The sequence below is a fragment of the Bubalus kerabau genome, chromosome 7 (genome assembly GCF_029407905.1).
Source record: "Bubalus kerabau isolate K-KA32 ecotype Philippines breed swamp buffalo chromosome 7, PCC_UOA_SB_1v2, whole genome shotgun sequence".
Lineage (NCBI taxonomy): Eukaryota > Metazoa > Chordata > Mammalia > Artiodactyla > Bovidae > Bubalus > Bubalus kerabau.
In genome coordinates this window covers 31,953,964-31,962,500 of record NC_073630.1, presented here as the reverse complement: position 1 = coordinate 31,962,500, position 8,537 = coordinate 31,953,964, and positions in this window count along the sequence as shown.

The following is an 8,537-nucleotide window of genomic DNA, read 5'->3' as shown; positions in this document are numbered from 1 at the left end:
TCTTCTTTAAACTAACTAAATAAAATAATTTCCTGGTTTTTTATCTGAAACAAAAAAAGTAATGTATGTATTGTAGATCATTTGGAAAATTAAAAACCAAGAGTCTTGCCTCATCCTAACAGTGAGAGAGCCTCCATCTTTAGCTTTCATTCTGTCATCTATTATTTGTTATGTGAAATGCATGTAAATGTACAGGTTCTTTTATTTCTTGATTCATCTTTTTCATGTAAATGTGTAAGAAGTATTTTATATTAATGATGCTGATTTTTAAATATCATATATATTAATACCCTCATTTTTTTCTATTTGCATTCCACTGTTACACTGTTCAATGAATATTATTTTATTTATTCCTCAAAAAAGTCCTATGTGGCACTTACTGTGTAATAGTCACAATAATAATGGCAATTATTAACATATTTTACAGATCAGAAAAATTGAAGCATGTAGAATTAAGCACCTTGCCCAAATCTTGCTTAATAAATGGCAGAGCTGTTTTTTTTTTAAATCCACATGTCCCTTCTTTCAAAGTCAGTGCTGTTAACCACTGGGTATATTATCATTACAGATGTTTATAATTTTAATGTTTTAATTTGTCTGAATTCTTTTCCATTCACCATGCCTAGAAAGACTTTCTTCACCCTATTAAAAGTCATTTTTATCTTTCTTCTAGTTCATTTATTTCTTCCTTTACATATTGTTCTTTTATCTACCTGAAATTTATTTTAGGATATGGAAAGAGGTATCTTTATTTTTCTAACTACTAGTAGTAACTAGTAGTTAGCCAACTCATCTAGGAGAATTTAATTAATTATCCATGTTTTGCTTGATGCTTAGAAAAGTTGATATACCAATATTAGTGATTTTATATGTTTTGGCTATACTATTTTAACTGGATGGTAAGATCTAACAAGGTACACTCATGTGGTTTCATATATTTTTGCCTATAATTCATCTGCATATTTTTTCATATAAACTTCACAAATGTGATAAAATATGATTGTGGGAGAAAAAGTGCATTAAACTGATTTAAAAATTGAGAAAAGTGCATTGAGCTTATAAATAAATTTGGTCTATTTCTGTGGCCAAAGATTAACCTGAATGATGAGGCAAGTCATAACTCAATTATTTTTGTTTGCTATTATTTTTTTATGGTTTTGGCATGAATCTTTAAATCTTTTGGAAGGCTAAAGAAGTTTTATTTTCTATTCCACTTTATTTACTGGTTTATCTCAAGAATCAAAGAATTTATGAGCTTAAGTAGAACAGATTTATTCTTAATATGACCCTCTGTTTTTCACAAAACAATATTGTTTTTAACACATTTAAAAATCTTGATTTTATTAAAGATTTTACCATTTTTTAGAAGTATGACAATGAGAACTTAACAGTTGCCTGTGGACCTTTTCTTTTAAGTGAAGATCACAATCACTATTTTATTCACTCAAATTATTATTAGAAACCTATGTCTTAGGCATAATGTTTGCTTGTAGGTTAAAAAGAAAAGAATAATTATAATATTAAATCTTAACCAAGTTCAAAATGTGTGTCAAACGTTGTTCTAAGAGTTTTATTCATTTAATTCATTAAAGAGCCCAGTTATTATTATTAGCCCCAGTTTACTGATGAGTTATTTCTTTCCTTTCCCTTGCTCACATGGCTTATAGGTGATAGAACTCTAGGATTTTAACCCAAGCATTAGGACACCAAAGCCCTGCTCTTAACCTATGTGCTATCCCCCCTATCTAGAGTGTCACAATTCAGTGTAAAAAACTAAAGTGCAAAGCTATACAGTTTCAATGACATGATAAGTACTGGCTATGATAGGAGGCCTAGAGGAGCAACCCCACGTCCAAGGAGCAGCGGCTGTGCAGGCACAGGAGGGCCAAGAGGAGTGACTCCACCTTCAAGGTCAGGAGGAGCGGCAGTGAGGAGATACCCCTCGTCCAAGGTAAGGAGCAGCGGCTGCACTTTGCTGGAGCAGCCATGAAGAGATACCCCACACCCAAGGTAAGAGAAACCCAAGTAAGACGGTAGGTGTTGCGAGAGGGCATCAGAAGGCAGACACACTGAAACCATAATCACAGAAAACTAGCCAATCTAATCACACTAGGACCACAGCCTTGTCTAACTCAATGAAACTAAGCCATGCTGTGTGGGGCCACCCAAGATGGGCGGGTCATGGTGAAGAGGTCTGACAGAATGTGGCCCACTGGAGAAGGGAATGGCAAACCACTTCAGTATTCTTGCTTGAGAACCCCATGAACAGTATGAAAAGGCAAAATGATAGGATACTGAAAGAGGAACTCCCCAGGTCAGTAGGTGCCCAATATGCTACTGGAGATCAGGGGAGAAATAACTCCAGAAAGAATGAAGGGATGGAGCCAAAGCAAAAACAATACCCAGCTGTGGATGTGACTGGTGATAGGAGCAAGGTCCGATGCTGTAAAGAGCAATATTGCATAGGAACCTGGAATGTCAGGTCCATGAATCAAGGCAAATTGGAAGTGGTCAAACAGGTGATGGCAAGAGTGAATGTCGACATTCTAGGAGTCAGGAACTAAAATGGACTGGAATCATTAATTCAGATGACCATTATATCTACTACTGTGGGCAGGAATCCCTTAGAAGCAATGAAGTAGCCATCATGGTCAACAACAGAGCCAGAAATGCAGTACTTGGATGCAGTCTCAAAAACAACAGAATGATAGAGATCATTCTGTTTCCAAGTTCGTTTCCAAGGCAAACCATTCAATATCACAGTAATCCAAGTCTATGCCCCAAACAGTAATGCTGAAGAAGCTGAAGTTGAACAGTTCTATGAAGACCTACAAGACCTTTTAGAACTAACACCCCAAAAAGATGTCCTTTTCATTATAGGTGACTGGAATGCAAAAGTAGGAAGTCAAGAAACACCTGGAGTAACAGGCAAATTTGACCACGGAGTATGGAATGAAGCAGGGCAAAGGCTAATAGAGTTTTGCCAAGGGAACTCACTGGTCATAACAAACACTCTCTTCCAACAACACAAGAGAAGACTCTACACATGGACATCACCAGATGGTCAACACCGATCTCAGATTGATTATATTCTTTGCAGCCAAAGATGGAGAAGCTCTAATACAGTCAGCAAAAACAAGACCTGAATCTGACTGTGGCTCAGATCATGAACTCCTTATTGCCAAATTCAGACTTAAATTGAAGAAAGTAGGGAAAACCACTAGACCATTCAAGTATGACCTAAATCAAATCCATTATGAGTATACAGGGGAAGTGAGAAATAGATTTAAGGGACTAGATCTGATAGAGTGCCTGATGAACTATGGACAGAGGTTCTTGACATTGTACAGGAGACAGGGAGCAAGATCACCCCCATGGAAAAGAAATGCAAAAAAGCAAAATGGCTGTCTGAGGAGGCCTTACAAATAGCTGTGAAAAGAAGAGAAGCAAAAAGCAAAGGAGAAAAGGAAAGATATAAGCATCTGAATGCAGAGTTCCAAAAAATAGCAAGGAGAGATAAGAAAGCCTTCCTCAGTGATCAATGCAAAAAAATAGAGGAAAACAACAGAATGGGAAAGACTAGAGATCTCTTCAAGATTAGAGATACCAAGGGAACATTTCATGCAAAGATGGGCTCAAAAAAGGACAGAAATAGTATGGACCTAATAGAAGCAGAAGATATTAAGAAGAGGTGACAAGAATACACAGGAGAACTGTACAAAAAAGAGCTTCATGACCCAGATAATCACGATGGTGTGATCACTCATCTAGAGCCAGACATCCTCGAATGTGAAGTCAAATGGGCCTTAGAAAGCATCACTATGAACAAAGCTAGTGGAGGTGATGGAATTCCAGTTGAGCTGTTTTAAATCCTGAAAGATGATGCTGTGAAAGTGCTGCACTCAATGTGCCAGCAAATTTGGAAAACTCAGCAGTGGCCACAGGACTGGAAAAGGTCAGTTTTCATTCCAATCCCAAAGAAAGGCAATGCCAAAGAATGCTCAAACTACCACACAATTGGACTCACCTCACACGCTAGAAAAGTAATGCTCAAAATTCTCCAAAGGCAGGGTTCAGCAATACATGAACTGTGAACTTCCAGATGTTCAAGCTGGGTTTAGAAAAGACAGAGGAACCAGAGATCAAATTGCCAACATCCGCTGGATCATGGAAAAAGCAAGAGAGTTCCAGAAAAACATCTATTTCTGCTTTATTGACTATGCCAGAGCCTTTGACTGTGTGGATCACAATAAACTGTGGAAAATTCTGAAAGAGATGGGAATACCAGACCACCTGACCTGCCTCTTGAGAAACCTATATGCAGGTCAGGAAGCAACAGTTAGAACTGGACATGGAACAACAGACTGGTTCCAAATAGGAAAAGGAGTACGTCAAGGCTGTATACTGTCACCGTGCTTATTTAACTTCTATGCAGAGTACATCATGAGAAATGCTGGGCTGGAAGAAGCACAAGCTGGAATCAAGATTGCCGGGAGAAATATCAATAACTTCAGATATGCAGATGACACCACCCTTACGGCAGAAATGGAAAGGAACTAAAAAGCCTCTTGATGAAAGTGAAAGAAGAGAGTGAAAAAGTTGGCTTAAAGCTCAACATTCAGAAAACGAAGATCATGGCATCTGGTCCCATCACTTCATGGGAAATAGATGGGGAAACAGTGGAAACAGTGTCAGACTTTATTTTTGGGGGCTCCAAAATCACTGCACATGGTGATTGCAGCCATGAAATTAAAAGATGCTTACTCCTTGGAAGGGAAATTATGACCAACCTATATAGTATATTGAAAAGCAGAGATACTACTTTGCCAACAAAGGTCCGTCTAGTCAAGGCTATGGTTTTTCCAGTGGTCATGTATGGATGGGAGAGTTGGACTGTGAAGAAAGCTGAGCATCGAAGAATTGATGCTTTTGAACTGTGGTGTTGGAGAAGATTCTTGAGAGTCCCTTGGACTGCAAGGAGATCCAACCTGTCCATTCTGAAGGAGATCAGCCCTGGGATTTCTTTGGAAGGAATGATGCTAAAGCTGAAACTCCAGTACTTGGGCCACCTCATATGAAGAGTTGACTCATTGGAAAAGACTCTGATGCTGGGAGTGATTGGGGGCAGGATGAGAAGGGGACGACAGAGGATGAGATGGCTGGATGGCATCACCGACTCAATGGACATGAGTCTGGGTGAACTCCGGGAGTTGGTGATGGACAGGGAGGCCTGGCGTGCTGTGATTCATGGGGTGGCAAAGACTTGGACATGACTGAGCGACTGAACTGAACTGAACTGATGATAGAATTATGATAGATACATAGACTTATGACCTGGGAAAATTAGGAAAGACTTGATGGATGAAATAAATATGAACTGAAGTTTGAAGGGTGAGTAGAGGTTCACTAGGAGCATAAAGGAAAATGGGCTGTTTTAGGCAGAACAAGCAGTATATGTAAAGGTAGGAAGTAAGGAATAATCCACCTGCCAATGTAGGAGACACAGGAGACACGAGTTTGATCCCTGGGTGGGGAAGATCCCTTGGAAGAGTAAATGTCAACCCACTCCAGTTATTTTACCTGAGAAAACCCATGGACAGAGAAGTCTGGTGGGCTACAGTCCATGAGGTCACAAAGAGTTGGACATGACTGAGTGACCAAGCATGCATGCAAAGAAGAGCACAGCTCATTTGGGAGAACCAGAGCACAGAGCATTGTGGGAAGAGCAGGAAAGGCACCCAGAAACCATGATTGTTCCAGGACCCTTGAGCCTCTTCAGGACTCTTGGTTGTCTGTAGGAAGATCTGAATTCATATTCATTTTGTCATTCTGTAGAAAAAAGTCCTATATTCCCATTAAGTAGTTACTGTTACCTAACTAAGACATCTTATTTACCTAGAAAAAAATATAGAATGTCCATAATGAGACAGATGCAAGGTGGGCGACTGGAGAAAAGAATGACTATTATCTCTATAAATTCTTCTTTTGATGATCCCGTAGCTGTCAAGGTGGGTAAAACGACACGGATCACCAAGTATATTCACACATACTGTATAATTTCATTATCATCCTTATTTTGAGACAGATGAATCACTTAAGAATCATCTCCATTTTATCCATAAAGAAACTGACTTGCAAATGATGAGCGCCTTACTCAAAACTGGAAAGTTACCTAAATTGGAGTGGAACGCATGTCATCTTCTAAATTATAACAGCGATCCACAGGCCAAATAACACTTATTCTTAGGATGAAGTTGTGGAAAATGAAGAGCAATGAAAATACGGCTTATGTTAACTGGCCTTCATATCTACTCAGGATTCAGCACTACAGTTAACCCAAGTGCTGTAAGCACACCAGGAAAAAGCAGCACTGTCGGAAAACTCCTAAAAGCGTTTATTGCCCTACAATCATTTTATTGAATTCAAGTGTCAGGTCTTTGATCTAATATGTCTTTTCTTTTCCAAAATTTTTGACATTCTACATTTAAACTATATAGAAATTGCAGATTTCATATAAGTAAGATACTGATCCTCCAGCTAGGTTAATTTTGCTGCTTGGGAGATACAAAGAAACTTCCATTGATAATTTCTCTCTGAAACTGACCTTTTAAATACTTTTCAAGTCTCCAATGTTTTTCAGAAATATCTTTAGCATCAAACATATCTAGTTAAGATAAATACCTGAAATACATTCTTAAACATTTTACAATTAAGTTACTTTATGTACACATGAAGGTTTGAGAAAAATACATATGTTGGTTAAGTTTAGATAGATTTGCTGGATATCTTATAAGTTATTTTCAAGTGTTTAAATCTTATCCTATAGAAAAGCCTACCTTCTGCTGCAATTCCACTGAGGATTATTAAAAAAAAATTAATGCATTGTTTACTAAAAGTTTCAGTTTATTCATATCTTTTTTTCACCATTCGCTAGGTTAACCAAAACGTTGCTGCTTTGCAGAGAGTAGGAGTTGGGGGTCAGCAGAGCAAGCGAATAGCTCACCGTCCGAGTGTGACTCGGACAACAGCAACACACTGGAACACTCACATGGCACTTCACTGCAAGCCAGGTTTTGTTCTAAGCGCTGAGTTAGGACAGAACATTAATCCTTACAGTAACCTAGTAAAGTAGATCTTGTCATTTCACATCGGAGAGGCTGAGATGGAAAATGACTTGCCGAAGGTCTTTGCCAGGTAGTTTATACTGAAGTTATGGTACAGACTCTCAAACAATGCTCTGCCTTCAGATCAGTGATATTAAAAAAAAAGGTGAATGTTAAAGTGAAGCTTAAAATGCTATTTTGTAAAATTTTCGAACATCTTTTGAGTCTAGATAATTGACTAAAGAGTTCTACTTATGGAAGCTCCAAAGACTAACTAACTCATAAACTGTGCTGTGTTGTGCTTAGTAGCTCTGCTGTTGCTGCTGCTAGGTCACTTCAGTCGTGTTCGACTCTGTGCGACCCCATAGACGGCAGCCCACCAGGCTCCCCCATCCCTGGGATTCTCCAGGCAAGAACAGTGCAGTGGGTTGCCATTTCCTTCTCCAATGCATGAAACTGAAAAGTGAAAATGAAGTCGCTCAGTCATGTCCGACTCCTAGCAACCCCATGGACTGCAGCCTACTAGGCTCCTCCGTCCATGGGATTTTCCAGGCAAGAGTACTGGAGTGGGTTGCCATTGCTTTCTCCAAAGAACTACTGGCTTAAAAGCAAATGCATCATGGTTGCTTGGAATCATTTCTCTGGTTAGTCTCAAGCTATCCATATTTTATATAATAAGGTAGAAAATACCTATGGAGGCATGACGGTCACCAAACTGAGTAATTTATGCAAAAATGCAAATTTGCTTTGGAATTCTTGAAGTTCTGTCCTATTATAGGAGGGGAACACAGCCAAATAAACTGTGCTGGATGGAAATGTGGCCTTTTTATTTAAAAAAAACCAGTTTGTACAAATGCTGCTATTTATTTAAGATGTTTTAGGCTTAGAGATAATGTATGCCAAGTTTATTAAACCAATTTAAGCTCTCTTTCACCTATTTATGATTAAAATGATTTATGATTAAAATGTACAATTCTTTCAGTTCAGTTCAGTTCAGTTCAGTCTCTCAGTCGTCTCCGACTCTTTGCGACCCCATGAATCACAACACACCAGGCCTCCCTGTTCATCACCAACTCCCAGAGTTCACTCAAACTCATGTCCATTGAATTGGTGATGCCATCCAGCCATCTCATCCTCTGTTGTCCCCTTCTCCTCCTGCCCCCAATCCCTCCCAGCATCAGGGTCTTTTCCAGTGAGTCAACTCTTCGCATGAGGTGGCCAAAGAATTGGAGTTTCAGCTTCAGCATCAGTCCTTCCAATGAAAACCCAGGACTGATCTCCTTTAGGATGGACTGGTTGGATCTCCTTGCAGTCCAAGGGACTCTCAAGAGTCTTCTCCAACACCACAGTTCAAAAGCATCAGTTCTTTGGCCTATTACCTTGTTTATTGCTGACCAAGGGCCTAGGGTTGAGGAAAAGCACGAAGTGGACCAA